This window comes from Pseudopipra pipra, chromosome Z (assembly GCF_036250125.1).
Source record: "Pseudopipra pipra isolate bDixPip1 chromosome Z, bDixPip1.hap1, whole genome shotgun sequence".
NCBI lineage: Eukaryota > Metazoa > Chordata > Aves > Passeriformes > Pipridae > Pseudopipra > Pseudopipra pipra.
Window position 1 is genome coordinate 37,956,166 of NC_087581.1, and position 14,579 is coordinate 37,970,744.

Below are 14,579 nucleotides of genomic sequence, written 5' to 3' on the forward strand. Positions count from 1 at the left end.
TCCCAGGGGGAAGGCCAGGGGGTGGACCAGGGCAAAAACTACGAGATGGACAAAACTTGGATTGGTCGGGTAGTATTATAAATTGTAACATGTTAGGCACGAAGGGTGTGCGCGTCTTGTAATCTTTATACCTCAGAAGCAAAAATTAAAATACTTTCCTTATCTCACCCCAAAATTAATTTGCCTCAGAGTTTTTTCTCCCTAAATTTTTCTTTAGGCAACATTGTAGACTTCTACAGTAAAGTGTGATTGCATGTACTGTTAAAATTTGATTTACTTCCATGCTCTTGAAGGTACAAACTTCACATATGTCCTACAGGAACCTGGCAGAACAGGAGTTGTAGTATTTTTACTGCTGGCAGAGTCCATGTGTACCGGATTGTGCTGTCATCCCACTTCATGTTAGAGACGGGACCTACGTGTGTGTCATTAAATTTCTGTCTGAAAACACAAGAACCATTTTTCTTCAGTAGGAAAAGCATACATAAGCTTCTTCAGCAGTTTTGAGAATTTCAGCCTAACTAATCTTAACTGATCAGAAATGAAAAGGTCATCTTACTTGAGACAGAATCAAACTCACTGATTTCAGGTGAAGGGTTGGGTGTTCAGCATTCTTCAAGTGTGGCTTCTGAAGGGACAAAAGCCCAACCATTCAAGAAAATCCTCTCAATTATGGAAAACAAACATCCCCAGGAGGAAGGGAGGCTTTCAAAATGCTCTTTCAAGGGGAGCTAAAGGAACCAGGTGAGTTCAATACCAGCTGGGGTCTGGGAGCATCTTTTTTTAAGTAGCACAAATTACAGCCCCTTGTCCACTTTGGTTTGTGGTCATTCCAAATTTTGAAGACATTTTCCCATCCACCTCTTCTTGATTCCTCTGTCACCAGGAAATGCATGGCCATGAGAGAAACATCTTCAAGTTCAATAACCAGAAGGCACCACAATGCCCTCATTACCAGAGGGTTCTAACTAGTGATTATTTAGTGAAATCCTTCCAAACACCAGGATTTTTTCAGCTTTCTTTTTCAATATTTTCTCACAACCCCAGAGGTTAAGGGCCAGATCTTCAAACAGAGCCTGTGACTGGCAGTATCTCAATTTGCTAGATGGAAGAGGAAGGGATTCTGTCTCCAGAGGGAGGCAAAAAATGGGAAAGACTTAAAATTAAAGGGCATTTTGAAATAACCCCTGTGCCTAAAACTCTCACTTCTGGGCTGAGCTGTTAGCAATATTATCACAAAATTGTTCTTCAGATGAAGGGTGTGATTTTGTTGGCTTTCCTTCCGGTGCCTGTGGAAGTCACCAGAGGATTCACTACCAACTGACAACAAACAGCAATGTAGTTTAAAGCTTCTCATCATGTGAACCTATCATTCAGGGCAGTAAGAGACATAGTTTTTGAAAAATACAACTACAGAGGCATTTATTTATGCATTTAATTCAAAGGGAAGTTTTTAAACAAGTGTATCTATAAAAATCAAGTGGCTGATTCTCAACAAAGCCAAAGCCTTAATTGCATGATGAACCCGTTATCCCACTCTCAACTGGTACACAGTTCCTGGTTTTATATCAGAAGAAGGACATTGTACTTTTCTTAAGCCCCAACCTATATGAAATCCTATTGTTACAGCATTCACCACAACAATAGCCCTTTGGAGCACTCAAAATGCCTGGCTGTCAATTAGGTTACTATAAGGAAGGAACAGGACATTGTTTACATCACAATGCAGCATCAATGAAGGTATATACATTAGACAGATGAATGCACTCTACTGTGTTTCAGTAAGCTCAGTGCAATCAACATTGATACAATGAATATCAAGCAGGTCTCTTGCAACAGACCGTGCAGGTATCAGCTGTACCATGTCTGGGTGTCCAGCATAACTCAACAGGTGGTGCGCTCTGTAGATTGGCAATGTTTTGGAGCACTATGCTTCAGGGGAAGGCTACAGATGGGAGGAGGGGTTCAAAGATACCTAACAGCCTAGCACTGACCCATTGAAAATAAGGAAGCAGTTTCATACAGCCTCACCATTTGCCTTTGTTATTAGGAAATAAATCAGCCTTTGTTTTTTCTGGACAAAGTGAAGGAATGTCATTATGACTTATAAATTGTGCAGTTACAAAACAATCAGGAAATCTTCCTATTTAAATCTGAATAACTTTAATTGTTGGGAATTTAAACTTTAGTCTATTGAGTAAAACAAATGCATAAATAGAGCTCTTCATTGAAATTCTGAGTTTGAGCTAAAATCCACATTAAAAAAACCCAAAACCAACTGTGAGTCTAGTTAAAGACTGAAAAAAAATCTTACAATTGCATCATTTAATGGCTTTTGACCAAAGATGAGACGAAACCCGGAGATTATAAAGAGGCAAATTAGTGTGGTTGGTAGTGCTTTATTTATGGTATTGTAAATGCATTCAGAGTGTTATTTCCATTTCATGTCACCATACAGTTCCCTCAAGTCTGTCTGGAGTTTCAGTCCTGAACATAGTGGTGCATTAGTAGTTAGTACATGAAGACAAAACCATGAAGTCAAACATACACAGAGTTCTTTTTTTGCTCAGAGAATACCATCAAACATTTTTATACAGTGCTTGTTCCAAAGTTATCAAAGTTTGTCCACAGAAATCATTATGTCACTGAGATAAACCTCTCTGACTTGATGGTAGCAAGATGAAGCAACTCTTAGCAGAAGAAATGGTACAATTCTTGAGAAATGGATAGAAGTATTGTTCTGACTTTGCATATGCCTAAAAGTAAATGCTCCACTTAAAAAAATGCCTCTCTGTCACTAGGCAGATGAGCTGGCAATTGGAGCTGCAGACGTAGAAATGATCTGTGAATAACTTCGGCACTCTCATAGCTACGATTTTATTGATGCTTTCATGGTGTAAGTGCCTTACATTGCTAGAATTTCCTTTTTCCAGCCTTTATCTTCAGCTAAGCTCCACCCCTCATGGATTTTCACACTGTCCCTTCTCAGGGATGACCTCTCTTCCACCTCTGACCTCTTTCAGAGTTTTCACCCTTGCTTTAACAATTGATTTATGATGTGCCTGTGAAAGGGTCAAACCTACTTTTACAGTTTGCTTAAAATATTTCTTTTTTGGGTAGATACAGAAGTGGTGCTTAATAAGTGCTAAGTAAATAAACTAAGGATTGGAGACAGCTTCCCTTTTCTACTAACTACTAGATGTCTCTAAAACTCTTTGTAACAAGTGTTTACCAAGTCTTCAAACAAATTAACTGATAACTGTAATAATTTTGTGCCTAATGAAATGTGTCAAGAGTTTAGGATTTCCAAAAAGAGTAATTTCAAATTAAGTTGTCTCAGTTCAGTGGAAAGGCAACCGCCAAAGATAATTCAAGGACTTGTATATGTAATGGACAGGGAGACTATTTTTCTTTTAGTTTGAAAGATCGATCTTCCACAGGGAAAAAAAAAAAAAAAAAAGGCTAAAAGGCAACTAGGCATAAACTTTCTTTGCCATCAGCCTCCCTGTGCCAAAACTCCTTTTAACCTCCCTTCAGGTGGTGTCAGGACTGCAGGATCAACAATCACCTCAAAGGCAGATTTTTTCTTCCATTTCACTTGTCCATTATCTTTACATGCACCATAATTTATTATGCACATTCAGTTGTGGGGGTTTTTTATGTGGTTCTCATCATTCACTGTGTCCAAATATCATAACTACCTATATTCAGATTTAAAAAAAAATCATTTGGACACTTGTGCTTGTATTTATGAAGCTCAAAGTAAATACTGACTAGATGGCAATGCTTATCCTTCTTGCCACAGATCATATCATACATGAAGCAATTTGAAAATATGAAGAGTGTGTTTTGAGGCTATTTCAAGCTGAACTGCATACTAACATTTTCTCTATAAACTTTGTCACACGTGTCTCTACCCAAGCTAAATGGTATCAGATGATATTTTTACAGATGCAACAAGATACATTCTCCTGGTTTCTTTAAATTTTTTTGCTGTCCATTAAAAACTTGATTTACTCTCCTGATAATTTTAATAGGGAAAGAGATATTTTTGTTTATTGCTAAATTTTTCTCATTTTCACATTTCCTTGAAATGCTACCACCTAGTAGTAGTGGAAAACCTACCTACCAGCTAGCACTCTATTTGGTTTGAAAAGGAAAGCTCAGAGAGGACAAATTTACATGGTATTTCTCTCTTTATAATTAAAAAAATACTATATTGTTATAGTGCTTGCATGGTTTCAAAACACAGCCATATGCCAGGAGCTGGAATGGGGAGACAACGGGGGAACAGGAACCACTGGTACAGAAACAAAATGTCCAATTCGGTCTGTGTCATGCTTGCCCCCAAGCTGAAGTCAGAAAGGACAGGGATGCAGTTTTGTTCCTATCTACCCTGTCCAGGAAAACCACAGAAGGATCAGATGGAGCAGAACAGAGGGTCTGAAAGAATCATGTCCCAAACACAAAGACTGCTGTTAGGACTGGACACTGTCTGCCTTGTCACCATCTACCTGTGTAATCACCAGACACAATTAAGTCTATTCATTAAAGACCCCACTCTGGGCTCCTTTGGCATGCCTAATACTTCTGCAGACTACAAGGATCTTTGGAGTGTTCAAAAGATAAAAGTCTGAAAACTATTTATAGTTCTGCTGATGCTGGGAGGATGGCTAAAATCCTAAATTAATTTCTCAGCCCATGTTCAGCTTTGAGCTGAATGAATAGCAAAAATAAATAAATAATAACCATGAAAAAGATGACTCAATGAAAGCACTGCCTTTGTTTCTGTCCTAGATGTGGAGTGGTGTCACTTGTTACATGTTGGTGTACAGAAAATGGCTTTTGATCTTGAAAGCTTTCTGCCAGTTTTAGTCCTTTTATATTAATCACCCCTTAATTTCATTTATAGGATGCAAATTACCCTTACTCCTGCTCAGATCATTTAAGCTAGCAGATCAGTGAGCTGATAGGCCAGCAAGCAAAATAGTTGGGAAAAAGTTTACCAGAAAAAAAAAGAAAAGGAGCTGAAAATACTTACAGATCTTGACTACACTTGACAAAAACCAGAAGTGGCCTGTAAACTATCCATTAGCTGAAACACTGGTATAGATCAGTGTCACTGCATTGAAGACAATGGTGGTTTGTCAGCTGAGAAGCAGGCCAACTAGACAGAAGGAAAATGGTCTTTTCCTGGCAGAGAGTTAAACCAGCTCACTTACTCCTTTCTGAAAACTTCTTTCCAGTGCCTTCCATGGAAAGCTTTGATTCTGGAATATTTTGAGTGTAGGTGAATAAATGCTTTAGATACATTTCTGTGTAACTATGTCAATAATGTACTGACAGTATTACAGGCTAACTGCACAGGTTTAATGTCATCATTGTCCCTTTTTTTATGCTATAGCTGCTTTTCAACAGCACTTTTAAAAAGAGAAATTAAAAAAACATATTCTGAAACCCTGGGATAAGGGCTTGTTGAAAGGTTTTTCCCTCCATGCCTAGAAGGAGAAGTGACTGAAGTTTAGTCATCTTCTGAACTGGAGTTTCAAACTTCCCTCCTCTGAACTCAACTAAAATCTCTCCTTAACATTAATTGTGTGGGAGCAGGACCTTTTCTACAGAAAACATGCTGAGCCTGGTGCCTAACATGAGGAGCAGTGTGTGTACATACCTGGGACACCAATGGCAGCCATCAAGTCTCTACATCGAAGGAAATTATGATTGGCTAAAAGCTAACTTGATCAAATCTGTTAGGTATCCTAATCTGGAGAATTATGAAAAATGAAAGCAGAAGAATATAACAAAAACAATGGGACGATCACAGATATCAATGCTGTAATACGCATGCATTAATTGCAGCAATAATGACACAGATAGTGAGCTTCTGTTGTGCTCACTCGCGCCTCTATGAAATATTCTTAATGGATTTTGAAACCTTCATGCAAAGGAGCAATTTGTGCAATGGACAAACCCCGTAGAGTTAGGGGAAGAATAAAGACTTATAACACAAACAGACCTGGTCTTTAAAGTCCTTCAGGGTCAGAGTAGAACCCTATGAGCAGCTCAACCCCACCTATCAGGCAGAGGTCGTCAGCTCTGCAGTACTGCAGGTGGTGGGGATCACATGGCCACTTCCACTCCTGCCTTGGGCAATCAGCCAGAGCAGCTCAAACTACTTCCACTACCAGTTTCAGGTGGCCTGTCCTATTTCACCTGAATAGATTACTCTCTAGTTACCTTTCACAGACGGTTCTTGTAGTGCCCACCAGCCAAGACATGTTATTGATTGCAAAGAGCCGCAGTCTTGTTTTTTGAGAAAAGGAGGCACTTTGCTGCTGTTCCTCCATGCAGTGTGAAGACGCTAGTTAGTTTCTGCTCCTCCATCTCCCTTCAGAGGAGATGGTCCCTGTCCTATAAAAAGCACCTGGCCATAACTGCTGAAGGTGGAGGGATCTCACATTTTACAAAAACACTATAGGAAATTACAAAGGGGTTACAAACAGCAGCAGGAACAGCAACTCTCCTCAGTTCCAGTCATCTCACCTCTTGTGCTAACAGAGCATGCAGCTTGCCTGATCCACTGCTCCAGAAGCAGCTGCCATCCCCATGGATCTTGTTTCCTCTTTAGAATTCACTAAGGTAACCTGGGATTTGGCACAGATACAAGACACAGAGACAGCATCAATCTCATGACAAATGAGTGGTGTCCTGAGGAGGCTCTGGAAAAGGCAAAGATGACAGGGATCTTCAGAGCAAAGTTCTACTGTACTGCTTGTGACACCACTCTGAATTGTACTAACTATGGGAACACTACATTGCATACCAAAATAATCTGCACAGAAATACCAATTTTCTCATGGATTTTTGATAAAAAAATACCTCCCTTACATTTTGGTCTTTCCCTATATAGAGTATGATTTTAGCTAAAACAAATAGTTTTGTTTTCTAACATTTTTTTTTTCCCCAAAAGTGAGACTCATAGAAATCCCCATGGAAATCAACTGTGGACCTAGAGACAGCATTGGATGCTGGTAGCAGAAGCCTGTAGTAGATCTGGGAACAAAAATTCACCAGAATTTGGACTATCGTAAATAAAAGGAAAACCTTTATAAGTAAGGGAAAGCCCACAGATTCTTTTTCCCCTCCTCTGCCTCCTGCCAGTTTTCCCACATGAGAACAGAAGACCTTGAAAGCAAAAACTGTCCCACTGCTAAGACTGAATGAAGACTGCAGTTTTGGGCCCATACTGTTATTATTATAGGACCAAATTCTGATACCACTGACACTCAGTGAATCCATGTTTATTTTAGCTGTGAGTATAAATCAGGTCAAGAATTGGCATATAAGGTAAAGCTAAATAGTGATTTTGGCTTTAGTACTAAATCTTCCTGTCTGTTTTTGCATAGCTTCACTATCATGATAAATGGCTGATCTTTGTGGAGGAAATAATTTAGTTTCCAGTAAGATGATGAGAATGAATTATCAGTTCAGCTATCTCTGCAGCCAGTTCCTACCTGAATATCATTTCAGTAAAACATAAGGATGTGTTATGTCATGACCGTCCTGCTGGAATGAATTTTTAAATGTGAAGAAAAAAAAATTGTTTTTAAGTTTGGGGGGTAGTGTAATGTGAATTTCCCCTTAAAACATTCCTATCATGCCGCTTCATATTCATTAATTAGTCTGAGGTTTCCCTCGTGTTTAGTTTACAAAGCCACTTAAACCCACGTACCCATTTAACATATTTATGACCCCAGTTTTCTTTCTTTTCTCTGAGACTGTACCGTAATTGTTCTCTGGACTCAGGGACTGCAGAGTGCCTTCACTGATGAAAGGAGACAACATAAAGAAGGAAATGAATGTGTGAGGGATGAATACCTTCCACAAAACAACTGGGTGCAATTTGGCCCATGGCCCCGGGGGTCACTTTAATAGAGTGGAGCCTCAGTCTCTATTGAGTGTATGGGAGACTATTAACTCTTAACAACTCAGTCTCAGGTTATTTATTTATTGCTTAAATGATTTGTTATTGCTACTTGAATTTAATATACCCTCTGGGAACTAAGATGGCAGCATCATGTTACAGAAAAACTACAAGTTATTTTAAAACTGTGATTGAATTTTTATGAGCACCATAAAATCTTTCTGAACAAATAACTTACCATTAATCAGAAACTTCAGCAGAAATTCTGTAAAATTAAGTATTTATTAGAACAGCACTGTATTTGTGTGTTTCTCTGCAAAAGAGAGGATTAAATATTTGATTCTTCAAGTAGTTATTATTTGAATATAATAATACTTAAGTAGCACCTGATATTTTCAAAAGGTCTTACAGATACAATATTAACAAAACAGATCATTCCTTTCAGCCTGGGAATACCTGATGTTCAGGGATCTAGACTAGTGCACACCTGTTCAGGTATGAATGTTTTTTCAAAAAACTTGAGGGTATCTGCAAGGAACAATGACAAATCTTCACATCAGTTCTGCTAAATGGACTAGAGTTTCAGGTACTTTTGCACAGTTAGTGGTTTTCTCCATCCTTGCCTATGAGCTGCTCTCCCCTCTGAAAGAGTGTATTGGTATACTTCTTTAAATCATCCACTTTCTCTTTTGCTTTTCTAATCCTTAAAATCATTAGGAGAACTTCCAAACCAAACAGCATATTTCAGAAGGGGATAGGGGAGGTGGGGAGGAGAAAAGGAAGGGAAGGAAAATGGAAGGCAACATAAAAAGCAGAGGCAAAAGGAAATTCTCAGAAAATTAAGGGGGAAAAAATAGTCCTACATGAATAAGGTTAAAAAGCAGGTTTAAAACCAGAAACAATAAAAGTCATATTAAGTATTGCTATAAGACTGGTCTGTGTTCCCAGATATTTCTAATAGTGCACCCAAAGGTGTTCACCAGAAGCACTGCCGAACTAAAGAGATCTCCCATTTTAACATCTTATTGCTTGCAATCCTGCCATGTCCTTATATAAAGAACGATTCTATGTTAGATGTTCTCTTCTGGAAATAGAATGATCAAATCTGAATACAATACAAATGTTCAGATTGTGTGATTGATGCACATAATCCCATAAAAATATTTATATCATACCCTTTTCCATCCTTATTATAAATTGGATAATCATAATTTCTGATTGTTTTAACGTATTGTTTATGTATCAGTTACTTGCAGAAAGTCTAAACACATATATATAACACACATAATCATTCTCCTTCACCCTTTGGATTCTACAAGTTTAGAAAAGTATAATTTGTATTCATGCTGTTTTCAACATGCCCAATTCTTCTTGATCTCAATGGACAACTAAGGAGCATTAAATGATTAGGTATTAATTACTTTCTTGCAGGACTGTTGGCTACATCCTCTTAAGTCTTCTTTCTTACATGTCCAGTGACTAAAGCATAGTAGCTAAAACTGCCTTGTAAAATGAAATTCAGTCATTAATTGAGTTATCTTTCAAACTTCCTCCCAATATTGAGAATTATAAGTATTCTAATTTTAGTCTTTGGTAAGTTATAAGAGCTACAGCATGGTGTTGTCCACTTACTTTCCATTATTCTGAAGTTGTTGGTCCAATCTGATCTTTCAGCAGTCTTTTTAAATTTTCCTTGCTTCTACTGACCCTTGCTGGGACTCTAACTGCCCCTCACTCCTGCCATCATGTCTCTTGGCATGAGATTAATCTCATCTGATATCACCTCCTCAATGGAGAATCCTTGACATTTCTTGAGGACACTTTGTATCAGTTGTCTTAGGTATGTGGCAGTGGAATGCACCATCTTTCAGATGTGCCTGTACCTGAATCAATTTAAGTGTTAGGCCTTTCTTTTACCTAGAGTCTCACCCTATATATATTCTATTTTTAAAACATTAAAATGGAAAAGCAATTGCTTATAACTTTCCTACAGACATTAAATGAAACAACTGTTCTGCAAATAAACTTCCTACGTCACTTAGGATGCAAGGCGCTGGTACCTTCCACCCTCCTCTCTGCACTGTGTTTGGTTGATTCTGAAGATGCCAAAAAACTGGAATAACATCTCATCCCAGCAAGTATGTTGTATGACTTTCTTTGCCAGTTTGACAAAGCACCTTTCAACCTCTCACCTTCTTATTTCATGCCCTTTCCTGTGGCACTGTATGTCACACACCTTGCAGATACTGCTTGAGAAAGAACTGCAGAAATCTTGTCAGATATAGCATCAGGGTATTATTTACATAAAGACATGCTGTTCTTTGTCATTTCACCAAGAGGTTCAAAGAACTAAACATTTCTTTTCCTGACTGTGTTTATGATGCATAACTCAAGGAGAACTGTGCTTCATGAACTATCTAAAGTCCTAATGGGCCAATGTATGCTAGTTCTGACTTTGCTCTAAAAGAACACAGATTTTGTAACTGTGTAGTGTTCCTGAAAAAAAAAAAAAAGGAATGCCATAAGGCAAAATGATGAGTGCAGTGTCCTCCTGCACTCTACAATAGAGCACACCACAGCATTACTTAACCCTGCCACTTGAAGATCCAGTAAAGTTGCTCCCTTGCCACCCCAGTGCCTGTTGCGAGCCATGCAGCACTATGAAAAACTGATATCTCAGGCCAGGGTGGAGAAATACATAAAGGCATCAGAAGACAGAGAAGACTCTTATGCCATGTCCCAAAAATTGCTGTAATTAACTGCATAAACACAAAATAAAAAACAAAACAAAACACCAACAAGGCCTTAGCTACGTTTAATGGCTGTTACTAACTGGCTATCTGCTTTGTTTGGCCAGTTCTTCACTCTTGTTGCAGTGAATAAGAAGAGATGTTTAAAGGTATCTTGACAGAAGTACAAGTCAAATACAGTAACAATCCAAAACTACATTATGTATACATGTGGAGACAAAGAGCCTCATGTCACTGCTGGACTGACTGCAGGACTACACTTTGTTGAAGAAGTTGACAAGGGATAGTCAGAGAGTATCTTCTTACAAGCATTTCGAAGGTCACTAGTAACTTCTGGTTTATTTAAATACATCTCCATAGTGAGCCTGAAGTAGCCCGAGGTTTCTAAAAAAGTACAAATACCAACAGCAATGTAGGGAATAAAAAATCCGGTAATTCAGTGTGTTCTCTGAAGACTGTTGTGATGTTATTAAGCTCTGTGTGCATGAGAAGTACAAATCACTAAAGAAAACAGTCTGAAGGAATGTTAAAAAATGGAGCATTCTGCAGAAAAATAGCTGTCTTTATTTTCTATTGGTGTGAAAAATAGATTTTTCTCAGCACTGTTAAGCTTACTTCCCTGAGACAGACTTACTGAAATGTTTTATAGTTAAGTAAACACACACACTATTTTTTTTTCCTAGAATTGATGTTTCTAACATTACAATGTCTCATAGTGGGTCACATTGGGTCACAGAATAAGAGTGTAAACTGCTTGTAATGAAATATGTAGTTTAGAAATGTGATGTCAAATGCTCTGAGTGTAACAAGCTGATGAAAAATAATTCTAAAAAAATAGATAATCTACAAAATAGAGATGTGGAAGCTTCCATGCATGTGTAGTACAGCTGCCTCCCAGAAACTGCAACAGCAGCAGCTGACATTTTTAAAACTTAAAAAAGACATCTGAATTAGTAGAAATGCTTATCAGAGCCAAGGGGGAGCATGCCAATATGCATACACAGGGAGATAGATAACGCAAACAGACAACCAACTCCATAAAATGGAGTTCTGGAGGGTACCCTAGCTCTGAAAAATATGGGCAAGCACATCTGGGTGCGTATAGGTGGTACGCACATCCATGCACAGTTCTTTAGATCCATGTGTAAAGAATAGTTTGATATGTAAAGGAGTTTTCATGCCCTACCTCTGGCTGATACAAACTCCAGAGAGGCAGGCAAAACTTCTAAATCCTGAAAACTATGGAGGAATTTTTACTTTGAATAGTCACTTCTGGTATTTATCATAAATAACAATTTAAAAGATTGTCAGACTTTGGCAAAAGCAGACTAGCAAAAGCAGACATTTAAGAGCATTAGAGGATTCACTGGCCCAGTCTTCTAAGGCAGGGGTTTGCTTAAGTAATTCAGACGTTCAGGTTCCATACATAAGTTTCACTCTGATCTCAGATCTTATTTCCATCTATCACTTTATTTCCATCGCTGCCCATGAGCTCATGAATTTTTTGCTTTGCTTTAAGTTACTCTATACTTCCTTCACCAAAGGAACAAAATGCATGTTGTTGCTGATAGATATGGAAAGTTTTAAGGACGTGAAAATCACTACTACATTGCTTTGAATCCTCAAATTGCCAGGTCACTTAGTATCTCTGTATTAAAAATATGCCAATTAAGAAATACTGCTAGCCAAGGAAATCAAGTGCTTGAAGAGGAGTCCAGACAAACAGCTGGAGTAAATCAGATATTATAGTAATGGCAGACAATGGAAGGATGCTGATTTACATCCTCTGTGAATTCTAAACCCAGGCATTCTTCTTGTAAATCACAGCAGTTTTTCTGGGAACATAGTAAAGAAGTGTTTTATCTACACTTCCTTGTAACACACAGGGCTTTTTTATGATTTCAAAATTGTTCCAGTTTTATTAGTATGAGTTTACAGCTCTTTGTTCCCTGGACCGTGTGAAGAGTGGAAGCAGGGAGACTCACTGCTACTTTACTTTTAGCTGATGAATCACAGAGGATGTCTCACATTTCATTAGTGTTTGAGTCCTTAACTCCTCATATTTCTCAGGTTCTTTTCCCCTTTGCGCAACGGATGCGGGGACAAAAATGTGTAAGTGCCTCTGCCACCCCATTCAGACTTTCACTGAATTGGTGTAATTGGATTTTGCACCTCAATTTGCAAGATACAGTTCCCCTGAAAACCAACACATTTCAGTAAGCATAAAAATAAAACGAAATAAAAATAATAATAAAGACGAGACAGGCATTCATAAGGTACCAGGTCTCCAGATTCTTCAGCTGAGAGACCCCAGATTTCAATGTACCCTGAAAAGGGTGATTAATTTAAAGTGAGTGGAGTCTGTTTCTTTAAGACAAGCTCATAAATCGTGAAAGATCACCACTTCTTTTCAAAAGGCTCTCCACGGTCTGAGTTTCCCTTCTGGGTCAGTAAAGGCATTGAAGTTTTAATGGCATGCCATGGCAGATTACACGATACAGCTGTCCCGGCACCGTGAAAATTAAGTTATGCCCCGTGTCAGCAAGGTTTTTTTCCCTTTTCTTTCCCTACCCTCCCCCCTTCACTCTCCCTCTTTCTTTCTCTCTCCCTGTCCCCTTCTTCATTCTCCTTTTTGCTGGGAAGTGCGCATCCAAGGAGGAGGTGGGAGCCCGGCAGGAGCTTCTGCCACGCTGCTGTTGAGCCCCAGCTATTGAGACTCAGTAAATGGAGCTGATGGGTGAAGAGGAGCCATCAAAATGGAGGGATTTGTTCCTCCTCCTATTCTCCCCAGCGCCCAGGGGCAAAGGCAGCCCTCACTGCTCAATCACACGCAAGCTCCTACTCTGCCTTCCCAGCGCTGCTCGCTCACACGATGCCCCTCTCCTCGGCATCTCGGCGGATCTACACTGCCCAGCCCTCGACTCCTTGGCTCATGCACCAGCCAGTCCCTTGCGCTGCTAAACACTGTCACAGGAGGCTTACGCTCCCGTTGTCGGAGATGCCTTTTCCCACAGGTCAGGGCCTCATGTGTTGGTGCACACCATGCACAAGCATGCCCAAGAACAAGTGCAGCGTTTTGCATTTAAAGAAATAGCAATCCCCGCTGACCCTCTAGCTCCCTTTCTTCACTCTGTAAAGAACGAGAGAACATAGAACTTATTAAAGCATGAGAAATTAACTGCATTAGTATTTAGTCTGGCAGAGCAGGGATGTATGAGTAGAAGAAAGAGATAAGGAAACAGAAGGGACATAATCATTTGCAAACCTATCAATATTCTGGGTCACTCATTTCCAATCTGCTCTTGATTTTTAATTCCTTGAAAACTCTAATCTCTGAAGATTAATTTACACATGCTGATCTGGGACTTGATGGTTTGATTTCCTTACGAACTTCCTGAGGATGCCCACAACCACATAGTGTAAATGGGCAATGGTTGAAAATTATTGTTCTATATCATATTTATAATACCTCAAGATACTGAGTTATGACAGGAGATAGCACCTATGCCTCTTCAGTCAAGTCAGAGTTGTTTGGCAAATCTTTGTTTTCCAAAATTAGTAAGCTAATTAAGACTTCAAATAGAAATTCCCCATTCTGATATGAAGCCAATATGTTGGCTAGTTTACCTCTTCCTGGTCTTAGCCTGTATTTATTAATGAGTATAAAGATATACCTTACATATAAACAATATTGTCCATCTGAAGTATTTGCATTACACCATATGCAGTAACTTAGCCAAAAGCTTCTGGCTTCAGACTTGCACACTTTGCAGTTAGCTTTCTATTCTAATCCAGGCCAAGGATTTCAATGGGATTATTTGTGCCTGGGCTTACTAATGCAGGGATACTTTGATTAAGTTCTTTATTTGTTCCACTGTTTCTGTGTGTATTGATGCTAGAGGATG